The sequence below is a fragment of the Grampus griseus genome (genome assembly GCF_964374135.1).
Source record: "Grampus griseus genome assembly, chromosome: 4".
In the NCBI taxonomy this organism is placed as follows: Eukaryota; Metazoa; Chordata; class Mammalia; order Artiodactyla; family Delphinidae; genus Grampus; species Grampus griseus.
Window position 1 is genome coordinate 121,425,158 of NC_138997.1, and position 11,591 is coordinate 121,436,748.

General features: G+C 36.4%; 1 pseudogene across 1 annotated transcript; it reads left to right on the top strand.

The window, feature by feature from the left end:
- Window positions 1-9,931: 9,931 nt before the first annotated feature.
- On the top strand, window positions 9,932-11,057 carry LOC309822215 (SKA complex subunit 1-like; annotated as a pseudogene). Its single transcript has 2 exons — window positions 9,932-10,394; window positions 10,783-11,057. The product of its transcript is annotated as an SKA complex subunit 1-like (transcript).
- The last annotated feature ends 534 nt before the right edge of the window (window positions 11,058-11,591 follow it).

Consider the following 11,591-nt stretch of genomic DNA (forward strand, 5'->3'; position numbering starts at 1 on the left):
TAATGTTCGACCACATGTCTGGGGACCCTGTGGCCCAGTCAAATTGACACATAAAATTAACCATCACAGATGTCCATGCCTAATACCTGGGACCTATGAATATGTTGCCTTACATGGAAAAACAGACTGTGCAGATATGATTAACTTAAGGATCTTGAGATGAGGAAATTACCTTGGATAATACAGGTGGAGTGAATGTAATCACAAGGGTCTTTATAAGAGAGAGGCAAGAGAGTCAGAGTCAGGAAAGATGGGACAGCAGAAGCAGAGGTCAGAGTGATGTAGCCACAAGTCAAGAAATGTGGACAGTATGTAAAAGCTGGTAAGGACAAGGAATGGATTCTTCCCTAGAATCTCTAGAAGGGTCACTGCTCTGCTGACACCTTTATTTTAGTTCCATAAGACCCATTTTGGACTTCTGACTTCGAGAACTGTAAAATAATAAATGTGTGTTGTGTTAAGCCACTAAATTTGTGGTAATTTGTTATAGCAGCCATAGGAAACTAATATAAGTTGCATTTGACACAAACTCAAAGGCAGACAGGGAAGCTGGAAGGCTTTATAGTGAACAAAAAGGCTTTAGTTCTATTTTGAGTAAAGGCTGTTGGCATGGGAAAGATGGAGGTAGGATGACTCAAAATGGGGCCTCTTATGTGATTGTTAGGGAATGTATTTGGCCCTCTGGCTGATCCTGATTTGGAAACAGGGAAGCTGGCACTCACTGGCAAAGTCCCGATTGCTCTGGGCTGATTATTGCAGAGGTTGTGTTTTGGCTCCTGGACTAGTTGCTGTAGAAATTGTTGGTCAAGGCTCCATTATACTTTTGATTATGAAAAGGTTTCCCCTGTAACCTCAAGAAATAGACCCTCTGGTATGCACTGTATATTACAATGTCACTGTTTCTGATGAGAAGTAGGCACCTATTGCTTTTCCATTGAAGGTAACATCTTTTTTATCTGGTTGCCTCTCATATTTTTTCTTCTGTTTTCTTTTTATCCTTCATCTTCACATGTCTGACATGATGTCTCTAAGTGTGGTTAAATTTGTATTTACCTTGCTTCAGGTTCACTAAGCTTTTTGGATATGTGGGTTAATATCTTTCAAAAATTTGGGGAAGTTTTCAGTTTTTATGTGATCAAATTACCTGTTTCTCTCTTCTGGAACTTCAATTACCCACATGTTAGATCCTCTGATGTTGTCCTACAGCCTCTAATGCTCTGATTTTCCTTCCTATTTATTTGCCTTCAAGTTTTATGAATGGATCCACTAGAAAAAAGAAAATCCAAATGGACAACTAACATATGAAAAAGTGTTCAACCTCATAAACAGCAGAGAAATGTAAATTGAAAGCAAAATTAGATACCATTATACACCACCAGAACGGCTAAAATTTAAAAGGACACAAAATATCAACTCTTAGTTTTGATGTCTAACAACCAAACTACCTTGATCCTGTATAATGCCAAGACTTCTCTTTGAGAACTGGATCCCAGTCTCTTATACGTTTCCAGCAATTGTCACTACTGCATGGTAAGTTTTTTTCCGTCTCTACTGGATCATACTAATTATAAAGCAAACCCAAACCAAAATTCTTCTCTTAATCCTAAATCCCTCTCTGGTAACTACCTCACTTCTGTGCTTGCATTTACACTCCCTTGATGATATCATTTGGTATCATGGCTTTAAATATATCTGTATCTTGATGACTCACAAACATACTTCTAATTCTGATCTATCTTCTAAACTCCAAATTCATACATCTATCTCCATTCTGCTTGGATGTCTTATAGACATCTGAAACTTAAACTCCTGATATCCACACAATCCTGAAAAAAAAACTTCTTTTGGTAGTAAATGGCAACTTCATCTATCCAACTGCTTAGTCCAAACACCTTGGAATGGTCCCTGACTCCTCTCTCATACCTCAGAGCTATCTTTCCAAAAAGAAAAAAAAAAAAAAAAATGACAGCTTTACCTTAAAAATACATCTAAAATTAAGATCACTTCTTATCACCTCTAGTCTTTCTATCCCATGTCAAGTGATAACTGTTCACTCTGTTTTACACCTTACATTCCTATAATCTGTTTACAACACAGCATGTAGAATGATCTTTTTAATACTTAAGATTCTGTCACTCTGCTTAAACTCTCCAATGACTTCCCATTGATTTCAGAATAAAAGCCAAAGTTCTCATAACTTCCCATAAATCTCTAATGATCTCATCCTCATCTCTCTGACTCCATCTCCTGTACTCTCTTTATGTCCTTCATGAGCATTAAGAATTTTATTGTATAAACCAAAACCACACAAATTTTATTATCCTGAAGTAATATCAGACAAGGGAAAAAAGCATTATTCTAATAAAAAATAGTGAAGAATTTCAATTATATATATATTTTTTACTACTTTTTAAAAATAAGAAATAAGTTGTTATTGGCCTATATTTAATCTTGATGGTAAAGATTAAAACATTATAAAATGAATTAGCTCTTCATTATTTATTATATCTCTAAGCATCTCTCTGATGTGATTTAAATATAAAATCAGGGGCTTCCCTGGTGGCACAGTGGTTAAGCATCCGCCTGCCAATGCAGGGAACACGGGTTCAAACCCTGGTCCAGGAAGATCCCACATATCGCAGAGCAGCTAAGCTTGTGCACCACAACTACTGAGCCTGCGCTCTAGAGCCCGCAAGCCACAACTACTGAACCCATGTGCCACAACTACTAAAGCCTGAGTGCCTAGAGCCTGTGCTCCGCAACAAGAGAAGCCACCGCAATGAGAAGCCCGCACACCGCAATGAAGAGTAGCCCCCGCTTGCCACAACTAGAGAAAGCCCACATGCAGCAACAAAGACCCAACGCAGACAAAAATAAATAAATAAAATAAATAAAAAATATATATATATAATAATAATAAATAAATAAATATAAAATCAGGTCTGAGACTGAAATCTTGCATCTTTAAGTGAACACTGAAATCTTCTTTTACAATATTCTCAAGTACTTAACCATATGCTATTTTATAAGGATTATAAATAATATTCACCAAGAGTCAAGATTATGTTTTCACTAACATCTGTGGATAGAATATATAAATTGTTCTATTGGAGTGATTTCTCCATTAAAATAAAAGAATTCTAGTGATAGTATTTATAGTATTTCCTCTTAAATCAACTTGTAGAAAATGTTGCCATCTCTCAATGTCTCTTGTATGGGATCTTAACAATAGAGTGTTCATTATTCTATACTGAAATAAAAAGGTATGTGTGAAATAATAAGAAATATATACAGTGGTCCTTCCCCCAGTTCCTAACACAGAGTCCCGTAAAATCCTGGTCATCTCCTGAGTGACAGGGGTACTAAAAGCATCTTTTGTTCTAACATTTGGTCTTTTAAACTCAGTTCCTGATAAAATAACTTCTAAGGCCCTTGGAATCTCCAGAGTGGTAAGTGTCTTTTTGCACGCTAAGGAGATGTGTGGTGACTGGGGGTCCCTATGTAGTTTGGAGATGGGGGATGGTCACCAGAAAGACCAAGCCATGATTAGAAGCTTAAAACTTTCAGCCCCAACTCCCATCCTCCACGGAGGGGAGAGAGGCTGGAGACTGAGTTAATAATCGATTATGCCTACATGATAAAGCCTCCACAAAAATTCCTAAATTATGAGGTTCAGAGAACCTGCAAGTTGATGAACAGACCCACGTTTCTGGAGGGTAGAACACTCTGCTCCAAAGGAACAGAAGCTGTGCTTAGGACCCTTCCAGACCTTGCCCTATGTACCTCTTCACCTGACTGCTCATCTGTATATTTTATTATATCTTTTGTAGTAAACCTGTAAACAGAAGTGTTTCCCTGAGTTCTGTGAGCAATTATAGCAAATTATCAAACCTGAGAAGGGGACTATGGGAATCCCCGATCTGCAGCCAAGTTGGACAGCAGTATAAATAACCTGAGGACCCACCACATATGATTGGCATCTGAAGTGAGGTGTAGTCTTGGAGGACTGATCCCTCAACCTGTGGGATCTGCACTAACTCCAGGTAGTTAATATCAGAAGTGCTTGGTGTGGAAAACCGTACATTTGATGTCAGAAATGTTGTGACTAGTAGAGAAATAGTTTTCCTTTCAGTGTGATTATAAGATTTCAGTAGTGAAATTGATATATTTTTAATTTATTCAACCACTTACTTATGGAGCAACTACTGTGAGCCAGACACCACACTCTACTCTGCACACACAGCAGTGTGGCAAATAGACACAGGAACTGTCCTATCAGAGCTTACAGCAGAGAATGGTCTTACCCTTTTGCAACGTTCACATTGCTGATCCCGCCAATAGAAAAATCTGAAATATATAAATATTATACTGAGAATTTCAACTAAGAAAGACATACCACATCTTATCCATCTAAGTTGTACTCCATGATTAGCACAGTACCTAGCGTGTGTTAGGCCCTCAGTGACTGTAAGACGAGGAAATTATATTTCTTAAGGGGAGATATATTGTCTTGTTTTATATCTCAACCACCTATCAATTTACTTTTAAATTTAGACTCCTGTAACAGATCAAACACATATTATTATTGCCCAAACCCCACTGACAACCAACTTTACCATTCTTACTTAAACTTTCATTTTATTACTTTACCACATTTGACAAATAATGTCACTATTAGTAAGGAGAAAGAGGGAAAATGATATTTCTTGAGCACTTGTTCTGGGTCAGACACTATATAAAAACTCCATGTGCATTATGTCATTCAATCATCATAACATCACAATGAAATAATCACTTTTATTCCCCATTCTACAGATGGGGAACTAATGATGGTAAGTAGTGAACCCAGATTCTCAGGCTTTAAAGCTTGTACTTTTAAACACTACAATGTCTAATCCTAATATTCATTATTTGCACATTCTTTTTAAGACATATTATTTTCCTTCAGTAAAGCTAGTCTCCTCAATTAGATGAATCATAGGTCCCAGTTTTCCTAGTTTCACCACTGATATGCTTGTTACCTGGCTTAATTATTAATAGTGACCCCTTTTACTTTCAAAGGTATCTGAGTGTGGATGATAAATTATATGGTCTCCTTAACTCTTATTTCATCTACAACTGAGTAACCAGTCCTCATTATTGTTTTGCCCAAGTGGAGCAACTTCTCCAGAGAATGACATTTAGAAGATCCTCTTTATCTCTTCACCAAGTCACTTTCTTCACCTTTTTCAGAGAAGAGCTTGACTAAAGTTTTCATAGAGATGTCTTTGATTAACAACACAGCATGATGGCATTTTTCTTACTTGAAAATCTCTCAGTTATCTAAAATAAGACTCTTGATTTATTAAGCAGCATTTTAAAATTGTTTGCCTTAGTACAACTTTTACATTTTATATGATCTGATCCTGGACAGTATGCTGCACTGTTTTGTTTGTTCATTTATTACCAGCATTATCTTTTTCTGGGGAAGCATTTAAGTCAGTTAAAATAAAAGATGTAGGCAAAGTAGGTTAGAAAAGGAAAATCTGGATCAAAGAGAAAGAAAAATGTAAATATGGTAAGAGCAATTGTCAAAATACTATTGCTGCTGTGGCAAATTATCACAAACTTAGTGACTTAAAATAACACAAATCTATTCCTATACAGTTCTAGAGATCAGAAGTCCATCACAGGTCTCATTCTGCTAAGAGACAACTACCAAAGTGTAACATAGACTTAAACAGAATTCCAGGAGGAGAAAAAAAGAACGAAAAGAAGAAATACTTGAGCAATCATGACAGAATATTCCAAAATTAATGTTAGACACCAAACTAAAAGATTAAAAAGAATCTACACCTAGGCATATATTCCAACTGCAAACGAGCAAAGATAAAGAAAACATCTTGAAAGAAGCCAGAGGATAAAACATGTTATCTATACAAGAGTAAAGATAATAACTACACCGGACTTCTGCAAAACAATGCCAAGAAAGGAGAGTTGAGTGAAATACTTAAAGCATAAGGAAAAGAACAAAGCAAAACAAAACATTTACCTAGAATTCCTTACCCTACAAAATTACCCTTTGAAAGTGAAGGAGAAATAGACTTTCTCAGACAAATGAAAATTAAGGGTATTTGTTGCCTGTAGACCTGCCTTGAAAGAAATGTGAAAAGAAGTTCTTCACAGAGAAGGAAAATGATATAGATCAGAAACCTGAATCTACATAAAGACAAAAAGAGCACTGGAGAAGGAATCAGTAAAGATATAAAAAAATTAAAACTTGTACTTTTCTTATTCTTAATTGCTCTAACATTTGTTTAAAATAATAATAGCAACAATGTATTCAAATATATATATACATACGTATATATATGCACCTGTCTGCTTATGTGTAAGTAAATGAGTGACAGCAATAAAATAAGGGACAGGAGGGAAGAATTAGGATTATTTTGTTCTTATAGGGCACTCACACTATCTGTGAGGTGGTAGTATAATACTATCAGAAAGTATACTTGGATTAGTTGTAAATTATTACAAATTCTGGGCAACCACTAAAAAAATTTTTTTTCAAGTATAACTAATATGCTAAGGAAGAAGAGAAAATGAGATCATGTGAAAGTCTCAATTAAAACCACAAATGGCAGAAAAAGAGTGAAAGACAAAAATAGGGTCAAAGAATAAGGGCAATGAATAGAAAACAGTAACAAATATGGTAGATAATACTCCAATTATAGCAATACTCATTTTAAACATCAGTAGTCTCATCATATTGATTAAAAGACAGAGATTGTCTTTTAAGTGGAACAAAAACCAAGACCCAATTATATGCTGTCTATAGGAAACCTACTTTAAAAGTGAAGACACACAAAGATGAACAGTAAATCAATGAGAAAGATATACCATGCTCGTACTAATCAAAAGAAAGCAGTAGCAGCTATGTTAATTTCAGACAGAGCAGACTTCAGAGCAAGAAAACTTGTCAGGGATAAACAGGGGCATTATGTAATGAAAAAGTGGTCAGTTCCTCAAGAAGACATAACAACTGTTAATGTGTTTGCACCTAACCAGAGAGTATCAAAATATGTGAGGCAAAAACTGATAAATTGCAAGGAGAAACAGATGATTCTGCCACGAGAGTTGGAGACTTCAACACTCCTCTATCAGAAAGGGACAGATTGAGCAGGCAGAAAACCGGTGAGGACTTAGTTGAACTAAGTTGATATCACCATCAATCAACTCGATATAATTGACATTTACTGACTATTTCATCCAACCACAGCAGAACAGACATTCTTCTCAAACTCACTTGAGACCACATTCTGGACCATAAAACCCACCTCAACAAGTTTAAAAGAACAGAAATTATACAATGTCTGCTCTCAAATCACAATGGAATTATGCTAGAAATCAGTAACAGAATAATAACTGGAAAATCCCAGAATAGTTGGGGATTGGACAACACACTTCTAAATAATACATGAGTCAAATAAGAAATCTCAAGAGAAATTTTAAAAATATTTTGAACAAAATGAAAATGGAAACACAACTTACTGTGAGATGCAAGGAAAGCAGAGCTTAGAGAGAAATGCATAGCATTGAATACATATACTAAGAAAGAAGACAGATCTAAAATCAGTAATCTAAGCTTCCACCTTAGGAAACTAAAAAACATTTAAAATAAAGAATTAAAATTAGAACAGAAACCAATAAAATTGAAAACAGGACATCAACAGAGAAAAGTCAACACAAACAAAGGCTGGTTCTTTGAAAAGATTAATAAATTTGATGAGACCTAGCCAGGATAACTAAGAGGAAAAGAGAGAAGATACAAATTACTAATATTGGAAATGAAAAAGGAGTCATCACTAGAGGTCCCATGGACATTAAAAGAATAATAAAAAGTATGAACAGCTCTGGCTCAAATATTTGATAACACAGATTAAATGGACCGATTCCTTGAAAGAAACAATCTGTCAATACTCACAAAAGAAAAAGCAAACAACAGGAGAAGACAAGACACAGACCAGGAGAACATATTTGCAGAAGATTTATCTGACAAAGGACTATTATCCAAAATATACAAAGAACTCTTAAAATTCAGCAATAAGGACTTTCCTGGTGGCGCAGTGGTTGAGAGTCCGCCTGCCGATGCAGGGGACACGGGTTCGTGCCCCGGTCCGGGAAGATCCCACATGCCGCGGAGTGGCTGGGCCCGTGAGCCATGGCCGCTGAGCCTGCGCGTCCGGAGCCTGTGCTCCGCAACGGGAGAGGCCACAACAGTGAGAGGCCCGCGTACCGCAAAAAAAAAAAAAAAAAAATTCAGCAATAAGAAAAACAACTAAACAATAGCCCAAAAATTTGACCAGACATTTCACCAAAGGCAATATACAGGTGACAAAATAGCATATGAAAAGATGTTTAACATTATATGTCATTAAGAATTTATAAATTAAAACAATGAGATACCACTACACAACTATTAGAATGGCAAAAGTTTAGAAGATTAACAACACCAAATGCTGGCAAGTGTGTGGAGCAACAGGAACTCCCATTCATTGCTAATGGGAATGCATAACTGTACAGCCACTTTGGCAGTTTTTCAAAGCTAAACATAATGATGTGTCAATGTAGTTCATTGAGTGTAACAACTGTACCACTCTGGTATGTGATTTTGATAGTGGGGAGGCTGTTGTGCATGTGGGGACAAAGGATATACAGGAAATCTCTGTGTCTTCCACTCAATTTCTCTGTGAACCTAAAACTACCCTAAAAAATAGTCTATTAAAAGATTAAAGTAAAATAAAAATAAATTTTAAAGAAAAGATTTCTGTGTTTGCTATAGATAGAAGTAATGTATCTGGATTAATTAATAGAATGTTTTAGCTTTCACATTTTCATTACTTAAATTTTCAGTATCTACACACTATTCTATAAAATAATAATTAAAAATAAGCATTGCTTCTGATTTTCATGATATTAGACTCTGCATTATTCATTATTTTTAGATACCTAGAATTTTATAAGATAAAAAAATAACTAAGTAGGGATAATATATAAGAATAATTGTAGTAGCAATATAGGAGTAGGAGATTAAGAGGTACAAATTATTATGTATAAAATAAGCTACAAGGATATGTTGTACAACAAGGGGGGATATAAAAAATATTTTATAGTAACTATAAATGGAGTATAACCTTTAAAAATTGTGAATCACTATATTATACACCTATAACATATAATTTTAAAAATTTAAATAACTGAGTCAAAATAAAGATAGTAAAGGACGAAGGGGATATATAGGTCTCACCTCCCCCATCCCCCCAAAATCAGAATTTGCCAAAAAAGCACATTTTCTTCTATATACTCTTAGAGGATATTCTAGAACGTTCTCCAAAACCATAGAAGGACTTAAATAAATATTTTATTCATTAAATGCACATTGGGATTCACAAGTAAAAGAAATGTCATTGCTCCTGAAGACAACATGTCTAGATAAATACTGATGCCCCATCCCAGAAGGGTATAAGATCCATTATCAATTAATTATTAAGGACCTACCTACCGTGTGCTCACCCATCATAAACACTGAGTGTGATATAAAGACAAGACATGGCCCTGTTATCTTTCAGGGAAAGGGAAGAAATAAAGAAGGCTTTAATATGGAGATCGTATATGAATTGCAGAATGGGTGAAACAGGGAGCACAGATTTATTAATTTAAATATAATTGTTTATTTTGAAAAAGAGGCGGAAACGCGCGCGACCCCTGAGCAGTCTGCCTGGGGCGCTGATGTGCGCTAGCTCTGCACCGAGTCCCAGGGGCAGTTTGAATTTCGCTCCCTGAGTTAGGTCTCCTGATCCTGGGCTTGCGGCACAGACTGGAGGGGTCTCGGCACCTCGTGACTCCACTGAGTGGGCGCTTTGCTCCTGGACCCGCACTAGAGGCTTAAAGGATGGCCTCCTCATTTCTGGTACAATTATGCTCTCATATTAATGAAAAGATTGGAAATATTAAAAAAAAACCGTCATTGAGAAATTGTGGACTGTATTAAAATAGGAGATGAGATCATTGCAGTAAATGAACTTCTAAATAAATTGGAATTGGAAATTCAGTATCAAGAACAAACCAACAATTCACTCAAGGAACTCTTTAAACCTCTTGGAGAAGATTGTAAAGATGTGGAACATCTCAAAGAAAACATTCCTTCCCATTTGCCTCAAGTAACCCAGAACTTTGTAATGGATCAGATCTTGACCCTGAACAACCAGTCAAAGATGAGGAACCTGCACCCACAAAGAAGCCCCCCAAAGAGCAAAGAAATATTAAAGAAATGTCATTTATAACTTCTGATGAGTTTAATGGCATTCTTGTGTACATGAAATCCCACCTAACCTATTGTCAAATTAACGACATACCCTAACCTATTGTCAAATTAATGATGTTATTAAAAAAATCAACAAGGCAGGGACTTCTCTGGTGGCGCAGTGGTTAGAATCCGCCTGCCGATGCAGGGGCCACAGGTTTGATCCCTGGTTCAGGAAGATCCCACATGCCATGGAGCAACTAAGCCCGTGTGCCACAACTACTGAGCCTGTGTTCTAGAGCCTGTGTGTCACAACTACCGAAGCTCACGTGCCTAGAGCCCGTGCTCTGCAACAAGAGAAGGCACTGCAATGAGAAGCCCACGCACTGCAACAAAGAGTAGCCCCTGCTCACCACAACTAGAAAAAGCCCACGCGCAGCAACGAAGACCCAACGATGAAGACCCAACGGAGACAAAAATAAACAAATAAATTTTTTAAAAAAAAGAAATCAACAAGGCAGTAGTTAGTAAATATAAGATGCTACATCAACGAAAAAAGTCTATGAGTTCTGTGGCCAGAAGTCTCTATCACAGATTTATTGATGAAGAAATGAAGGAAACCAAAGACCATTATTTTGTAGTGGAAGCTGACATAAAGGAGTTGACGGCTTTGAAAGTTGAAAAGAGGTTTCACGTAACGCTGAATATTTTACAACACTGCCGGAGGCTATCAGAGGTCCGAGGGGGAGGACTTACCCGATATGTTATAACATAAGGCCCTTTTGAGCTTCTGAACCAGCCAACGGTAGAGATAGAAGCTATTCCTATCGTTTCCTTACATGTAATTTCTTTATATATAATTTCTTTAGCTTTTTCATTTTCTTTTTTGTTTGTTTCTTGTAAAAATAAAACTTAAATAATGTATATTTTTAAATCCACTTTCTTACAGTAAATATTTAATCACCTACCATGTAAGTCTCTGTTCTAGGCATACAATGGAACTAAAAAATGTTCATACTTAGTTTTGGTGTTTAGTGACAGTGCTGCCAACCCCAGGAAGACAGGTGCAGATGTGATAATAAAAGTCAAAGTTCAAGAAGATGAGACCAAGGACATCCAGGCTCTTTAGAAGTAAAGGTCATTAGTGTCTAAATTCCACTAATGATATTTCAGTCTATAGGGAAAAGTTGGATTTGGAGGCAGCCCACCCACGTGGTTATTCTGCTTTCCCATATGTGGTTAAGGAACAGCTTAGCTGAAATACATTCAGTGTAAATCAATCTGTAAACATCGACCTGTAAGGAAATTG